Raw genomic sequence first — 18325 nt, forward strand, 5'->3', positions numbered from 1 at the left:
CAGTCACTTGGCGATACACAAATTAAGATATAAGAGTTATCAGCTAAACAGCTAGAGCTAATGGAATAAGCAATGATTTGAATAATTTAGTTTCTGTGTCCTTATTTTGGGGCTGAGTGGCCAGGAACCAACAAGTGGCCTTCTACAACTGATTGGTGCCAATGTGGCAACTAAAATCCACTTAAAACCTGAGAGAGATTGGGAAGAAATTCTAGGAAATAAAAACAAAATAAACAACAACAACAACAACAAAGAGTTTAGCAGGGCTTTAACCTTGTAGCTTCTTTAAGAGAGGTTTTCCTGACTCAGAAGAAGCAGGAAAAAAGCTGTGCTGCTTTGAAATGCCAGCTTTCTGGGCCATGCTACTAGCATGAACTCTGGCTCTTTCAGGAGGTCAAGCATTTAAATGGTATTTGTGAACAATGTAATACAACTTGCTTAATGGCAACATAGACCAGCTATATGCCTAAAACTAAGGCAATGTGCAAGACTAGCAGAGGTGATTAACAGGCTTCCACCACACTAAGTGGCCAGGAACTAACTAGAGGCCTCCTTACTACACTGATGGATGATCTTCTTGGGTTTGGTTTGTGAGTATTTTATTGAGTATTTTTTTCATCTGTGTTCATGTTGAAAATTGCTCTGTAATTCTCTTTCTTTGCTGAATCTTTGTGTAGTTTGTTTATCAGGGTGACTGTGACCTCATAAAATGAATTTGACATTGTTCTTTCTGTTTCTATTTTGCTGAATAATTTGAGGAGTATTGGCATTAATTTGTCTTGGAAAGTCTGGTAGAATTCTGTGCTAAAACCATCTGGCTCTGGGCTGTTTTTATAAATGGAGGACTCTTAATGACTACTCCCTTTTTTATTTTTCTCATTTTTTTTATTCAAGATTTCCATCTCCTCCCCTCCTCCTCCCCCTTCCCTCCCCTCCCTTCCACCCATACCCCCACTCCACCCCTCTCCAAAGACAAAGAGCCATCAAGGTTCCCTTCACTATGTTAAGTCCAAGGACCTCCCAGCTCCCCCTAAGTCCAGGAAGGTGAGCACTGGAACAGGGGACCAAACCGGACTCTCTGAATGTGGCTGACGGTGGAGGAGGACTGAGAAACCAAGGACAATGGCAATGAACATGAACTCTACAGCATGGACGGGCTCACTGTGAGCCTTGTCAGTTTGGTTGCTCACCTTCCTGACTACTCCCTTTTTATGGGTTATGAATTTATTTAAACTTGTTTAACTTTGGTAGATGGTATACATCAAGAAAATGATCCATTTCTTTTATATTTTTCAATTTTGTTGGATACCAGCTTTGAAAGTAGGATCTAAGATTCTTTGGATTTCCTTGGTATCTGTGTTAAATGCCCTTTTAGCTTCTGATTTTGTTAATTTAGATATCTTCTCTGTGTCTTCTAGTTAGTTTTGGATTCTCAAAAAATAACTCTTTGTTTCATTGATTCTTTGTATTGTTTTTTACCTGTCTATTTTACTGATTTCAGCCCTCAATATGATTATTTCCTGTCAACTAATTTTGGGCATACCTGCATTTTACTCCTGAGCTTTCTGATATGCCTTTAAGTTGCTGGTATGCGACTGCTCCAATTTCTTTATGTAGCACCCAATGCTACAAACTTTCATAGTAGCACCACTTACATTGTGTCTCATAGGTTTGGGTATGCTGTGAAGCCATTTTCATTTAATTTTAGGAAATGTTTAATTTCTTTATTCTATTTTGACCCAGCATTCATTCAGTAGAGACTTGCTCAGTTTTCCACAAGTCTGTAACTTTCTGTTGTTGTTGAAGTCTAGCTTTAATCTGTGATTGCCTGAGAGAATTCAGAGGGTTATTTCTATTTTTCTTTATCTGTTAAGATTTGCTTTGTGACCAAGTATGTGGTCAATTTTGGAGAAAGAAGCTCTCAACTGAAGAATGGAAAATTGGGTACATTTATACAGCAGAGTATTACTCAACTGTAAAAAATAATGACATCATGACATTTGCAGGAAAATGTTTGAATTGGAAAAGATCATTCTGAATAAGGTAACCCAAGCCAGAAAGAGAAACATGGTATGGGCATTAGCTGTTAAGTAAACGATAATCACAATACTATCTACAAATCCAGACAAGTCTTCTAGGTATTGGGGGATATTGAGCCCCATTAGCCATCTTATGTAACTATGCAAGATTCCCAGAAGTGGGACTGGGACATCAACCCAGCCATAAAACCTTCTACCTACAATTTAACCTGCTGACAGTATTGCTGGGATAATGGTGGTATGCAACTTGTGGGAGTAGCCAACTGGTGACTGATCCAACTTGAGACCCTGCAAGGAAAGGGATCCCACACCTGACACTGACTGGATGGCTAGGAACCAGAGAAAGCACAGCCCAGAGACCCAGGACAGAACTAAACATGATTGTCTAAAAAAAATCAATGAAATGATTCCTATTGATACTTTGCTATACACATAGATTTGTGCTTAGCCTAATTGTCATCAGAGAGGCTTCCTCCTACAAGTAATGGGAGCAGATGCAGAGACTCACAACTAAACACTATGTGAAGTCGGGAACACCACTGAAGAGTGGGTAGAAGGATTGTAGGGGCTAGAAGGGTAGAGGGCACCATGAGAACATGGTCCACAGAATTAACTAAAGAAGCTTGACAGCGGCTCACAGAGAATGAAGTGATAAACACAGAATCTGTGTAGGTCTGAGCTAGACCCTCTGCCTATATCCTATGGTTGCATAGTTTGGTGTTCTTATGAGACTCCTAACAGTTGGAGTAGGAGAAGTCTCTGACTCTTGCCTGTGTTTGGGATCCTTTTCCTCTTACTGGGTTTCTTGTCCAGTCTTGATATAATGGTTTGTGCCTAGTTTCATTGAAACTTTCTCTACTGTGTTTGATAGATATCCGTGGGAGCCCTGATCTTTTGGGGGTTAGGGAGAGGAAGAGAAGAGTGGATCTGGGGAAAAGGAGAGGTGAGGGAGGGTCTGGGAAGAGTAGAGAGAGGAGAAAATGAGGTTGGGATGTAATGTATGAGAAAAAAGAAAGAAGAGAGTGCTAGACATTAGTAAAGATACATTGGTGGTCAAGGGTGCTCACCATTTCGTGATGTGATGTTGTCTTTCCCAGCTTCAATTAATAAACATGGTACTACAACACATGTTTGAAAACAAAGATTGATACTTCAAATAATAAAAGTCTATGCCTATGCAAACCTTTCCACAGTATAAGGAGATAATTGGCAAAACTACGATTAAAGTGTTTCAAACCTTCACACTTTCTAGAGAATGGTGGTCAATATTTTCCATTCATACTGTGTTTTAAGTATCTTTAATTAGCAAAAACTTTAATAAGCAAACAACTTGTTACTAGTTTTAGCTTTTGTTAATTGATTTCTGTTTAAATCCACTATGAAACTTAAAAAAGCACTTTACAAAATAATTTTTAGTTCAAAGGAAGATCAAACCCACATTTGTAGAGGATTTAGAAATTATTAGCTGTATCAGAAGGCAGAGGTAGCGCAGAAGCTATATAATTCATGTTTTAAATCTAGAATAATCTTGTGCTAATGCCATAAAAAAGAATACCCCCAGAAAATATTGCATGTTAAAATAGACAGAAAATTCTAAATATAGTGCTAGGAAACAGGGCACCACTCACCCTAATCAGGTAACATTTACCCCACAATTAAAAGGAAATTTTTATTTCTCTCATGTGTAATAACTGCATCAACAGTTGAAGCAAAATGACTCACATGAGATTTTTAACAGAAGTCTTTTTAGTAGAGATTTTAACAGATTAATAAGATGTTAATTGACACATGACCTCTCTGCACTTCAACTTCTACATCTTAAAATGCATATGATAATGGTTTGTACCTCAGAGGTTTGTTGTGTGGGTTAAATTAATTAATTTAGCTAGCATGTTAACAGTGACTGGAAGTGTCAAATAGCTCTTAGCTACAGTTTTAAGAGTTCCGTCCTTTAAAATTGAGATCACTGTGGCTGTATGCACCAATACAATTAAGGCCTTTTCTTTTGTTTCTGGAGCCAATGTGATATTTAGCTGTAGAATTTTACTGTTGTGGATCACTGTTACCCGAGTAAAAATACACTGCAAATGAGTGCGGTTTCATCCATTTTCCATAGAAATGCAGGCAACACATTATTGTAAGAGACATAATGATTGCTTCCAGACAGCATCCTTTTAATTTCCATGTAATTTGCTTACATCGAATGAAGACTATCACATTCAGGACATTATGATTCACTCAATTCTAATAAAGCAAAAGATATAAAAACATCAAAGCAAGTATTCATGATTCTATAGCTTGCCTTGACAGCAGAAACTAAACAGAACATTTGAAAAAAGAAAGATGAGCTTTTTCCTCTTAACCATAACAACATAAGCCGAGGTGATGACTTGACTTATGGCCATGAATTCAGCACCCTGGAAAAAGAGACAGGTAGAGCTCTGTGAATTCAGCACCCTGGAGGAAGAGACAGGTAGAGCTCTGTGAATTTAAGGCTAGCATGGCCCATGTGATAATTCCAGGGCAGCCAGGGTTGTATAGTAAAAACATGTCTCAAAACAAATACAGAACCCTACCCAACCCAACTAAATAACAACAAACCCAACTAAACAAGCAAAAACCCCAACCCCAAAAGTAACATAAAACAGTGAAGGAAAAATCTTAATGAGATCTGTGCTAGTATAATAGAAATAAAGTATTTAGTTTCTTAGAAGCTACTAAAGAATGGAGTCAATGAAGGAATAAGCTGGAGTCCTTGCTAGAAAATTCTTTTCTCTAATATTATTTTTTTCTAATTTTTATACAATATATCATATACAATTGATCATATACTTCCCTCTCCTATCTCACGTCTAATTTCGTGTTCTTTCTCCTTAAAATAAAACTAAACTTTATGAAGTTGAGTACTGTTCTTTTGAGGCCTGTGAAGAATTTTGCTGGGATTTTGTTGGGCATTGCATTGAATCTGTAGATTGCTTTTGCCATACTGCCATTTTTACTATGTTAAGTCTACCTACCCAAGCGCATAGGAGATCTTTCTATTTTCTGATGTCTTCTTCAATTTCTTTCTTCAAAATTCTAAAGTTCTTGTCATACAGGTCTTTCTCTTGTTTGATTAGTGTTACCCCAAGATATTTTATGCTATTTTTGGCTATTGTGAAGGGTGATGTTTCTCTAATTTCTTTCTCAACCAGTTTATCATCTATATAAAAAAGGACTACTATTTTTTTTGTGTTAGTCGTATCCTGTTACATTACTGAAGGTGTTTATGAGTTGTAGGAGTTCTCTGTAGAATTTTGGGGGTCTCTTAAGTATACTATCATATCATCAGCAAATAGTGAGAGTTTGATTTCTTCTTTTCTTTGTATTCCTTTGATCTCCTTTTGTTGTCTTATTGTTCTAGCTAGAAGCTCAAGAACTATATTGAATAGATATGGAGGGAGTGGACAGCCTTCTCTTGTTCCTGATTTCAGTGGGATCACTTTGAATTTCTCTCCATTTAGTTTGATGTTGGCTGTTGGCTTGCTGTATATTGCTTTTATTATATTTATGTATGCTCCTTGTATCTCTACTCTCTCCTTTATCCTGAAGGGGTATTGCATTTTGTTGAAGGTTTTACATCATCTAATAAGATTATCATGTAGTTTTTTCCTTTTAGTTTGTTTATGTGTTGGGTCAATTTGATAATTTTTCCTATATTGAACAATCCCTGAATCTCTGGGATGAAGCCCCCTTGGTCATGGAGGATGATTTTTCTGATGTGTTCTTGGATTTGGTTTGCCAGGATTTTATTGAGTATTTTTGCATCAGTGTTCATGAGTGAGATTGGTCTGTAATTCTCTTTCTTAGTAGTGTTTTTGTGTGGTTTGGGTAACAGGCTGACTGTAGCCAGCTTCATATAGAAAGCAATCCTATACAATAAAGGAACTTCTGAAAGAATCACAATCCCTGTCTTTAAACTCTACTTCAGAGCTGCAGTGATGAAAACAACCTGGTAATGGCATAAAAACAAACAAAAGGACCAATGGAATCGTAGACCAGAATATCAATCCACATATCTACAAACACCTGATTTTTGACAAAGAAGATAAAAATATGACATGGAAAAAAGAAAGCATATTCAGCAAATGGTTCTAACACAACTGGATATGAAAATGTAAAAGAATGAATATAGATCCATATCTATTGCCATGCACAAACTTCAAGTCCAAATGGATCAAAGACCTCAACATAAAACAAACCACACTAAATCTCAGAAGAGAAAGTGGGAAGTATACTTGAGTGCATTGGTATAGGAGGTACATCCTAAATATAACCTCAGTAGCACAGACACTAGGAGAAACAATTATTAAATGGGATCTCTGAAACTGAGAAGCTTCTGTAAAGCAAAGGACATGGTCAACAAGACAAAATGGCAGCCTACAGATCTTCACCAACCCCACATTGGACAGTGGGTTGATCTTCAAAATAAACAAAGAATTTAAAAACTTGACATCAAAAGAACAAATATTCCAATAAAAATGGGGTACAACAACAACAAAAAAATTGGGGTACAACAGACATAAACAGAGAACTCTCAACAGAGAAATCTCAAATGGCTAAAAAACACTTAAGAAAATGCTCAACATCCTTAGCCATCAGAGAAATGCAAATCAGAACAACTCTATGGTTTCATCCTACACCTGTTAGAATGACCAAGATCAAAAACAATGATGACAGCTTATGATGGAGAGAATGTGGGGTTAGGGGAATGCACCTCCATTGCTGGTGTGAGTGCAAACTTGTATAGTCATTTTGGAAATTAGTATGGGGATTTATCAGAAAATTAGGAAACTACCTCAAAACACAGCAAGACTGCTGTTGTATATATACTCAAATGATAATCATACCACATGGACACATTCTTGACTATTTTCATAGCAGAATTACTTATAATAGCTAGAACCTCGAAACAACCTAGATACCCCTCAACTAAATTATGGATAAAGATAATGTGGTACATTTACACAATAGAAAACCACACAGCCGTAAAAAATAATGACATCTTAAAATATTAGGCAAATATATGGATTTAAAAAAATAAACATGTTGAGTGAGGTAACCTAGAACCAGAAAGACAAATATAATGTGTACTCATTTATAAGTGACTTTTAGACATAAACCAAAGAAAAACCAGACTAGAATCCACACCCCAGAGAACCTAGACAACCAAGATGCTCTAAAAGAGACATACATGGATCTACATAGGAATGTGAAAAAGACAAGATCTCCTGAGTAAATTGGGAGCACAGGAGTCACAGGAGAGGGTAAATGGGAAAAGGGGAGGAAAAGAGGAGAGTGGAGAAAATGTATAACTCAAAAGAAACAATAAAAGGACTAAAACAAACTAAAAAAATCTAAACACCCCTCCCCCACACATATCATAGAGTCCATTCTGTGTTGGCTAAGTAACCTTGGCATAGGGACTGCTCTGTAGTGTGGTTGACATGCCCAGTCATGCCATTCTATTGGAGAAAACTGATTTTTCTTTCACAGAAGTTACCAACTGCAAGTGGCTAGAGTTTGTGACTTTGTGTCTGTTTTCCCTTCTCTGTGGTAGGATCTTGTCTGACTTGAAATTGTGTGCCTTGTGCAAGTTGCCCCCGTCTCTGTGAGTCCCTATGTGTATCATCCATTTCTGGAAAACTCTGTAAATAGTATAAAGATAGTCCATTTATTTTAATATGTTTATACTTCTAGAAAGTAAGTAAAGATGGTCAGGTAAAAATTTTAAGGATGTCACTCATAATTTAAACATGCCATTATCAACACCTTCTTCCCAGTCCAAATTAAACCATATTGTAACTCAGAGGTTTTCTTTTATGTCACTCAAAAGTAGGTACATCATGTTCAACCTTCCATTTATAGGTAAATGCTCAGGAAGCAATTTTATCTGCACCATTCTGAGACAAAAAGTAAAAGTAAGTTTAACCTAAACAAACCACAAGTTTATTTCCTATTTTTCTAAAGGTTTATATACAAATGAAGATGAAAAATAGCATTATGGGTCCCTCATGCCATCAGTATTCCTTTTTGCTTGTATGTTTTATCTTTTCTCCTCTTTTGGAGGAGGCTTCATCTTTGAGATCATTCCTCAGCCTGTTTGGCTATCAAATATAATCTCCTAGGTTGGTAAGGGTAGAAACTTCTAGTCTATAAATGCATGGAAAAACTTTCAAAATCTGAACTGAGTAGGAAAATGTAATTAGATATTAAGGACTTATTATCACATGTTAGGTGAAAATTTCAGTCATTTTTCTGAAAAAACATTTTGCACATTCTTATATACTGCAGATGCTGGGATAAGTTTTTTCTAGGTGGCTTCCTAGACACGCATGTTATGAGTCTAGCATCTTTACTTTTAGGAAGCTATTCTCCTGGATGAAGCCAGACTATGCAGGCCCAAGATGTCTTCAAACTCACAAACTTTTTATCTACCCTTCTTGTATTCATTATTAAAGCATCTGCAATCAATCGCACCCAGCGTCACTTTTAGTAACACGTGATATGAAACCAAATGACCAATTCAATGGTTCTCACTGCCCTCATTTAATACCTAAAGCCTAACTGGGTGTGGTTGTGCACACCTGCAGTCAAGTATTTGTGAAGTGGGTGCAGGAGCATTGGGACTTCAAGTGATCTCTATTTCACTACTCAAGGGACCTCTACTTGTAGTTTTAGTTCCTCTCTGTATCATTATATACTAGAAGCAGGATACAGGCTGGATATAGACTCCATCTATAATATGTTGATTGAATATACAGAAACCTATAGACTCCATTTATAATACGTTGATTGAAGATACAAAGACCTGTAACACATACAACATGTATATAATTAGTGAGAAATTATAAAATATCAAGAAAGATCATCATTATTTATTGTAATTTATATTTATTCATTTATTCTTAGTTATCTAACATTTTATTTTTGGAAGAGGGGCAGTTTTTGAGATGTTCTTATATAACTGAGGCTTATTTTAAACTTGTTAGGTAGCCAAGACTAACTGTGAAGTACTGCTCTTCCTAGCTCCACTTCTTAAGTGCTGGAATTACTGACATGCTCAAACTTCATATATGGTTATTGCATTTTCTAGAGCTGGAAATTACATTTAAATATTATAATAGCTACAATTTAAAATACTTACTGACTTTGCAGTAGACAAAATATTTTATGTTTAAGTAATTTTGTATCTGCATGTTTTGAAACTGTTTCAAGGCTTGTGGATCTATATTAAAATAAGAGATCAGTATTTTACATTTTTACATTAATGTGTTTATTCAGCGTATATCAGATATTTCTTATTTTGAATAAATTCACTTCTCAGTTTATTGATTGCAAAGAAATAGTAGAAAAGCACAGCTTCACTGTCATTCTGCCTCTGCCTGGGGAGAAGGCACTGGCTTTTCTTCAGGTATAAGAGATCAGACTAACATGGATTTATAGTGCTGTGAAATTGACAGTACTCAGAGGGACATTAAGAGGTCAAAACTTCAAAGTGGATGCTTCTACCCTTTCCTATTCTGAAAATGCAGCATAGGAATTCTTAGTGACTGACTGCAAAAATACAGGAGACAATAGGTTTGATCCTGAAACGTACTAGGAGTAGCTCTGCATGGACTGTCTAGTGTTCCACAGTGGAGATCTTGCATAAACAGTCAGGAAGTTTGTATATGAGGGATATTTGTGAGCAATTCTAATAACCAAAACTCAGTTTCCTACTTCCTTTCCAAATGGGGCTCAACAAATCTGCGGCATTGTACATAATATAGTTATGTTCTTTCTCTCTCTCTAGGTACTTTTTAAAATGCAGAAACACATATTTACATGGAATGATTGTCTTGATTTTTAAAGACTTTTCTTTAACATTTCTTGCAAAAGCTCCTCTTAACTTTTGTTCCATAGTCATATGTATCTTCAAATTTTAATATTTTTGTGTATATTTTGTTTATAAATAAACAAATATATTTGTTATTTATTCATATATTAAATAAATCTATTTAATTAAAGCTTCGAGAGAAAGACTATAGACAATGAAACTAGACATGACACCACGGGACGGAGAACAGAGATAGAGCTGCAACCCTTAAAGATATGTAAGCATCATTAACGGAATATTCTCAATCCTGAGACCAGGCTGCCCCATGTGTCTGTTACTTGGATTTGAATTGCTTATCTCCTTCACTTTGCTCTACATAGTGCATTCAACAGTCATGGCTGCCTCCCTCCCATCCCCTCTTCCTTCTGTCATCTTTCCCCCCTCTCTTGTCTTTTTTCCTCTTAAGTGCACATTCACCTAGCATCAAAGTCTTTTTATGCACTTACTTTTCCTATTAAGTTAAATGCTTCATTAAAATATTTATGTGATGATCCTCTCATTGTCAAGTTTGAATTCAAATGAAGTTATTTCCATAGATATCTTCCTGTCATATTAACTGGTTTCTCTGCCCCTTTTCTCTGACACATCACCCCCATTCTAAGTCATCAGAGCTCTTACAACGTTAGCCATTATCTTATTTATTCATTATTGATCTATGTCTTTCTTAGATTATAACCCAGGGTCAAATAGAGTCATTATCATTAGCACCCATTATTTCTTCTGAGTGTCTAGGACCGTATGTGGCACCTATGACCTACTCAATAGTTATTTAAAGAACAAAAGTATACACGTACATGAATTGTAAAAAATTTGACACAAGATTCTTATTGAGGTTTTGTTTTTTTTTCTGCCATCACCTCTCTAATGACTTTCTTTTAATATATCTAAACATTTTTTTACATAATGGTTTTGCTTTTTGTTTTGATAATTTGATCTACAGGCTGATTGCAGAAAAGAGAAAAGCTGAAGCGAGTGCTGGGCCATGCATGACCAACTCTGGCTCTTTCATGCTTTTAAAGAAGGTAACGGAGACACGGAGACAAGAAGAAAAGGTTGGTTTTGGCTTTCTTTATATGTGGCATGCTAACTGTGTGTTTGACTTTTTGTCAGCATTTGATATAGCAAGTGTTCTCCGATCAAGTCCCCACTGTGTTTTATGAAAACACATAGCTTGAGATAGCTTCCGTGGCCATGGTATATGTTCTACATAATTTGCAAAGGGACATAGATACATTTTGAGAAATAGTTATTTGTGTCATGTATCCCAATATTTCTAACACATGATCTGTAAAATATTTGAATTCTTTTGTGACTTAAGGAATGAAAGAAAATAAATGGATATTAAAGTTTAAAAAGTCTGTTAGAACTTTTACATCAAAAGCTATGGATTGGCTTAATGATGAATTTTGAATAGGTATAAGCCCTCCTGTAAAAAGCTTTCATGTTAAATATGCAAACATATAAGAAGAAAAATTTATTTCTGCTCCCAGAAGTTGCTTCTTTCAGTTTTTAAGCAACAAAGATAAAAAATAATTTCTGTATATAATATATTACATCAGATATGCTAATGTCTATCATTTCCCTTAGAGTAACATTTAATATTTAATAACATTAGTCTTTAAGATTATTTTATTTGTTATAATTTGAACTTGCAGTTCACAATTTGAAATATAAATGAAACGGTTTATGTGTGTGATCAAAATATACTTCTGGACTTGCACTAATTTTTTAAACTGTCTCCAATGTAATAACTATTAAATAAAAGGGATCAATCATTTGGAAGTTCCAGATATATTGAATATGAGGCCTCAACAGAAGTGTGACGCTCTTTTTTAAATAAATAAATATGTAAGGAGACAAGTCTGACCTAACAATGCTATTGATTTTAAAATCCTGTTGGAAATGGAGCTAAACCATGGGAAAGGCCCTGAGGCCAGTGGAAGTCAGTTAAGCTGTATACACAAATTTGCTGACAGATGAAAGAATGAATATTTCTCATCCTCTTCCCCCTGTGACTGCATTAAAAAGGCCTTGCAAAAACTTGCGGACTCAGGTTTCATGCTCTTTGCAACTGAATTCCTTTCCTTTTCATATTTTAAATTTGTAACATGTCCTATGTAGACTTTAAGTGGGCGTCCTGCTTTCAGGACTTCTAAAACGCCATCCCTTTGAACAGTGTGCCACATGGCAGTTCTACAAACATGAAGGGACCAGCTGTTAGGACGGAAAATACCACATAAATTACTGTAGAAGGATCTTGTCTGACTGCCTTGGAGAACCCAGTAGAGTACTCTAAGGAAAGGAATACTGGCTTTAAAAGCCTTCCTATGACACTGTCATGGTTCTTTGGATTTTCAGATTATAATCTCAGACTGACGTTTGAAGGGAAGGTTTATATTTACCCTGTTGCCTGGATGAAGAAATACTTTTCCAGTAATTTTTTTGTGGGCCCTTATCCCTGACCTCCTGTGTATGGTTTATGAGATTTGAAACTGTCATAGTTAATTCTACTTACGTAGTCACCTTTATGTATAAAGTTCATTGAAATGTTTTAGTTGTATCTGCTTCATCCTTAACAGCCTAAACAACTGAGGTAGTCTACTTGTAGCTAAGACCCTTGATGGCTTTTCCCCCAGCAGTCTGCATAGCAGCTCTTTCTGGTACTATAAAAGCAAATCAGCAGGGCGGATGCATCTTGGTTAGTAACAACTTGATTTCTCCATGTCTGGTGACCAAAGTGTGTTTGATGTCTTCGGCAACAAGATCTTTACATCAAGTTCTGGTGGGCAGCTAAGAGCTATTGCAACTGTCTGTATTGTTTGATGTCTCCACATAACTCCTGACTAACCACTTGAAGGGAAGTATTCTGTACCCAGTGCTGGGATTTTAATTTGATTGCCTATGACTTTGGGGAGGAACGTTAACTCCTGTGTAAGTTAATTCCAAATATACACTCTTACATACCTAAATATACATCTTACCAAGTTGTAGGTTTCCTCGTTCTGATTGGATTAAGGCCCACATCACAGGAGGAAACTCATGCCTGGTTCTGTAAACCTGGCCAAGAACCCATGGTTGGGGAGTATACCAGTTATAGTTGTAAAACTATTACTATTATTTTGCAGGCCATGTTTTGCAACGGTTTAAAACTTCCCCTGAGTCTATATCCCTATCGTCATATATTAGACCCGATCTTCAATCTCATCAGAGATGTTTCTTAACACAGAGACTCACAAGCAGTCAAGGCAGAGATTGCCTGTAGTCTTCTCAGTCACAAACAGGGCATCTGTATAACCCACCCACTGCAAGCCCAGGAACCATTGCCTAAGAAACATGAAAAGGTTGTAAGAGTGTGTGGTTGGTGAGGACCAGAGAAATGGTGTCCTCTGCATATGAAGGACTGCCACGCTCATTACTCACAGCAGCTGTTACCTGCACAAGGGCTACTTCTCTAATTTAGGATCCATTGGCGATTGATGACTCTGGGGACAGAAAAGTTTCCTTTAAGGGTGTGGGTCCTGGTAGGTCTATTATGCTCTACTGGATTGGTCCATACCCGTGAGTATATGGACAACATAAATTGTATTTGATGAGTTATTTAAAAAAAAAGAGGAGCCAAGGACAATGGCGATGGGCTTGGTCTCTACGACATGGACGGGCTCTGTGTGAGCCTTGTCAGTTTGGTTGCTCACCTTCTTGGACCTGGAGGGAGTTGGGAGGACCTTGGACTCAACATAGTGTAGAGAACCCTGATGGCTCTTTGGCCTGGAGAGGGAGGGAGTGGGGGTGTGGGTGGAGGGGAGGGGAGGGAAGGGGGAGGAGGAAGGGAGGAGATGGCAATTTTTAATAAAAAATAAATAAACTGGAAAAAAAAAGACACAAGGTTTGGATGGGTAACTGAAGAGAGGAGTTGGGGGAGGGATAGGTGTAAATATAATCAAAGTACATTGTATAACATATAGAAAAGTCTCAGATAACCAATAAAATATTATATTTGTACAAAGTAAATATAAAGGCCTGGGTGAGTGTTTCTGAGAACCGAAGCCTCTTCATTTAGAGTGACCCTAGATTTTTAGGAGCATTCTGAAAGAATAGGGTGATGGGCAGCATCTTCGTGCTATGAGTGTTTTTGTTCCTCAGAATTCTGAAGTGAGGAGATGCTTGGCATGCATATACTGGTAACTACAGTGAAGTCAGAAGAATGCTGGTTATGCAGTTGAGTGTGCTTTTTAAGCAGCATTATGTCTGATGTTAGTTCCTTCAAATTCTAGGCAAGGGAGCTCATTAAGGTTACCTATGGCCTTACTTTGCCTCTTCCTTTTCATAGGGATTCTTCGGGGGTACCATGTGAGGTACTTTTCAGGATGTCCTCAACAATCTCCATAGATCAAGGACAACTGGAAATGAGATCCTAAAGCATGTCACAGTGTGGTTATTTTGAAATCAACTCTGTTTCCTTGACCTCCAAATAAGACATGCAATTACCCCACTTGCTATCAGCTGTCTCAAAGGCTTGGGTGAGCTCTCTTGTTTTTCAGCATTGCCTGGCTCTCCAGGCTGACTGAGAGGGGAGAGCGAATGGAGATACGGATTATTCTTCAAGGTTCAGTTTCCAGTGGTTGGTAAACTAACCTGTGTTCATCACCGTGGAGGCTGAATGGTAATGCCTTTTCACCGTGTCTGTGGAGCATGGTGAAATCTCTGTTAGGGATTTAGCATATTGCCTCCCCAATACAGGCAGTGCTGAGACAGGGATGGATGGTAACTAGAACAACCTAGTAGGATTTGTATATTTGTTTAATTTGATTATTGTGGGTTGAGTAGAAATTTAGGGTTGAGTAGAGATTTAGAGTTAAGTGTATGAGATGAGGCAACTTTGGCATTTCTCCTGTGAGATACTGAGGAGTTCAGCTTCTCATCGAATATTTTTAGTCTTTCCATGTTGACTGAGGAAAAAGGGATTGTGGAGTAAAGCGTGGAGGAGATTGTTTCTGATGTTTTCATTCTGTAGACATGGCTATGAGATTTCACAATAGCCATCTTTGGAAAGAGTAAACACATTGAACTTAATAGTCAAACAAGAATCTCACCTGCTTATTTAACTCATAAGAAAAAAGAACCAGCAGGATTCGGTGTAGACATTTGCAATGTTATTTTAAAATATAATGTAAAATTGGATGATCCATTGCCTATTATAGAATCAGGTTACTGCTTGCTGTGTTCGGTGCTTCGGCACTCGACAAAGAGGAACTTAGCGTCATCAAATGTTAAACACATGGCTTTAATGGTTCATATTAGGAGAATTCCTGTGGGAATTGTGCTGGTTGTGAGATTGTATTCACTCCACTTATTTCTTTCCTGTGGTTCTCTTATTTCCCTATGGGATGTATTTCATGTGTCCATTATTGCTTTGAAGATTTTTCATTTCTGTCTCATGCTTAACACTTGCCATTGACTTCTTGTGTAACTTAAGAGAAATGAATGACATTCTTCCCCCTGGGTACCTGTCTTTATGAGGTAAATCAGCCTGTGCTATTTGGAAAAAAAATCTATAGTTTTGCTTCTTTTATACTGAAAGGAAATTTTACTTTTTGGCACTAGAGTTTTGGAAACTTCGTACTTTGATTTTTTTTCCATGATGGTTCTCTAGTTTGTAGAACAAAGTCAAATAGGATAGTCTGTGCTTTTGTTTTTAGATATTTTTAAACCTTTGAATAAAATGATAATAGAGACGGTAGAACACGGCCTTTTTTAGAGGGACTTTTGGTCCTTAGCTATCTTTACATTTCTGAACTTCATCATTTTGGTGGTGAACAGAGGAATTTGAGCTCATATAACAATCCGCACTTAGCTGCCCGAGAAAGAACCATTTTAGGAAGTATTGAAGATGTGCTCATAAAAACTTTACTGACAATTATAAAGAGATTTATCTGGATGTTTTTGGTTAGTTTTGTGAGCTGATAGATAAAAATGTGGTATATTTTGAATATAAATTGATCAGCATTGACAACAAGATTCAGAGAAATCTATATTGGTGAAGGTGGTTACAGAATGAATTATGGGAAGTGTTCAGTCTTTTATTTCAGCCGGCACCTCTATTCTTTTTCTTTTTTTATTAAACTTGAATGGTTAATCAGAAAGCACATTAAAGGGAAATAATACCGTAGCTTGAACCAAACTTACATCAAAGGGAAACTTCTTATAATTGTCAATGAAATCTTCACAATACTCTTGGGTGGAGTATTCTTTCCTCACAATTTTTGAACCCATTTTCAGATATACAACTACCACGCAACTTCATGGGTATTTTAATTTCTGCTACACTCCAAACCTTTTTCCCCTGTAAATTGGAAAGAAAAAAAGTACAAATAACTTAGTCTTATCAAAATTATTTTAAAATTATAAACAGATGTCTTGGTAGATAAAAATGCCTCTTTAAGGGAACTTGGGTAGATATTTCAACAAGTAGCCAATGGGAGTAGTGATTACTTGAAAAAAATAATCTGAAGCCATGTCTTTTTTTATGTCCTGCTTTTGATTTCTTCCAAAATGATTTCATTGATTTAAAGTGATCCAGAATCTATTTGGAAGCAACTTTAGGCTTTATTATTTGCATGAAGAAAATATGTAAGACTAATTTTTTTCCAGGACGGGAGAGTCCCCAGCTAATTCTATTAGAATAGAAATAGATGTCCATCCTGGATATTTTCATTTACCCTAAGTGTTAACTTCTGGCAACCTAAGTGATAGAAACTGGCCAGCTTCCACTTGACTTGCATTGAAGAAAAGTGAAGGACAATTTTAACTTGGCTGAGACTTGCATCATTGAAATCACAGGTTCAGCTTTTGATCATTTCTGTGCATTCTGAGATGTATGCTTCTGCTGTTTGTCCTATGAATCCTGGATAAATGATGAGAATATGGTACTCACTATAAAACAACTGACGTATAAGTGTCTTGTGGTATAAACTTCATTTCTGACCACTAACTCTTGTGGCAACCTGAACTAGCTGTGGATCCCTTCCTCCCCTTTTCTCCTATCTCTCAGCACAACGAGTGCCAGGCCTCAGTTTTGATATTTTTCTTTTTGAAATTCCCGACTTTTTCATGTTTCTTTCAGCTAGCTTTAAAATTATATGGGTTTTGCATATGTACGCTAAAGACACATACATACGCATGTTTACACATATAACAAACTTTAAAATTCTCTTTAATACATAATAGACATTGAGATTTTCCCTCACAATTCTTTCCTGAATTTTACACGTGCATATCTAGTTGGCTCCTCGACACCTTCAATACTCTGATATGAATTTCACAGTTTGTGTTTCAAAAGTAAAATACCGAGCTGCATCATGTGCCACCATAGCCTGCCATCTCCAATAGACCATCGCTTCTCATCTTATGGGAAATGCCATTATGGAGGGGGTCAGACATACATCACCCTTAACGTTCTTTCCTGTCTCTCCTACACCGCCCTTTACATCAGCCTTGGTTCTGTTAACCTTTCCAATGCAGTCAGAGTTCAGCTTCCTCTTGCCACCCACACTGCTTAATCCTGAGACAGCAGCTCTCCCGGCTCTGCAACACTGGAGCATCCTGCTAACATTGGCCTCTGCTTCTCCCTTACTCTTGCAGTGTCCCTCTACTCTAGGTGACTTGGAAGCAGAGTCACCACATCACTATTGTTTGCAAATTCAGTTCAGTCTGTGCACTCATCTGTGCGGAGTCCTCTCTCCGTTCTCAGGTCAACTGAAAACAACAGCAAGAAAGAAAGGCTTTACTATGACTTACACACTTAGAAGTACTCTGGTTTCCCATCATCCTTTCCCTCTTACTGCACTTTTTTTTCATAATTTTTATTTAAAATTTACATTTCATTGTACATTCAACCTCAGTTCCTCCCCCTCCCCTTCTCTTGGCCCCTTACTTCTTCTCAGTGCCATACTCCCATCTGCTCCTCAGTGGGGCTAAGGCCTTCCTTGGGGATTCAACAAAGTCGGGCAAACCAATTTGAAAGAGGACTAAGCCCTCCCTGCAGTATTTGCAGTACTAAGGCAGAGCAAGGTAGCAAGTTATCCAATCATAGGAAATGAACTCCAAAAGCTGGTTCATACATCTGGGATAGGTCCTGGTGCCACTGCAAGGGCCCCCCACCCCCATGTCAAAAGATCAAGTTATACAACTGTCACCACGTTCTGCTGCACCGTCTTTCTACATGTCTGTTCTTAAAGTAAAATCTAATGAATGGAAGCACTAATAAGGCCCGGAAATTCTGATTTATTTATTTATTACACCACTGTATCTTCCGTGCTTAGTATGGAGCTTGGCAAATAGTACATGTCCATTGAGTATTGAAAACAGAGTA

Source organism: Arvicola amphibius, chromosome 8 (assembly GCF_903992535.2).
Source record: "Arvicola amphibius chromosome 8, mArvAmp1.2, whole genome shotgun sequence".
NCBI classification, from domain to species: Eukaryota; Metazoa; Chordata; class Mammalia; order Rodentia; family Cricetidae; genus Arvicola; species Arvicola amphibius.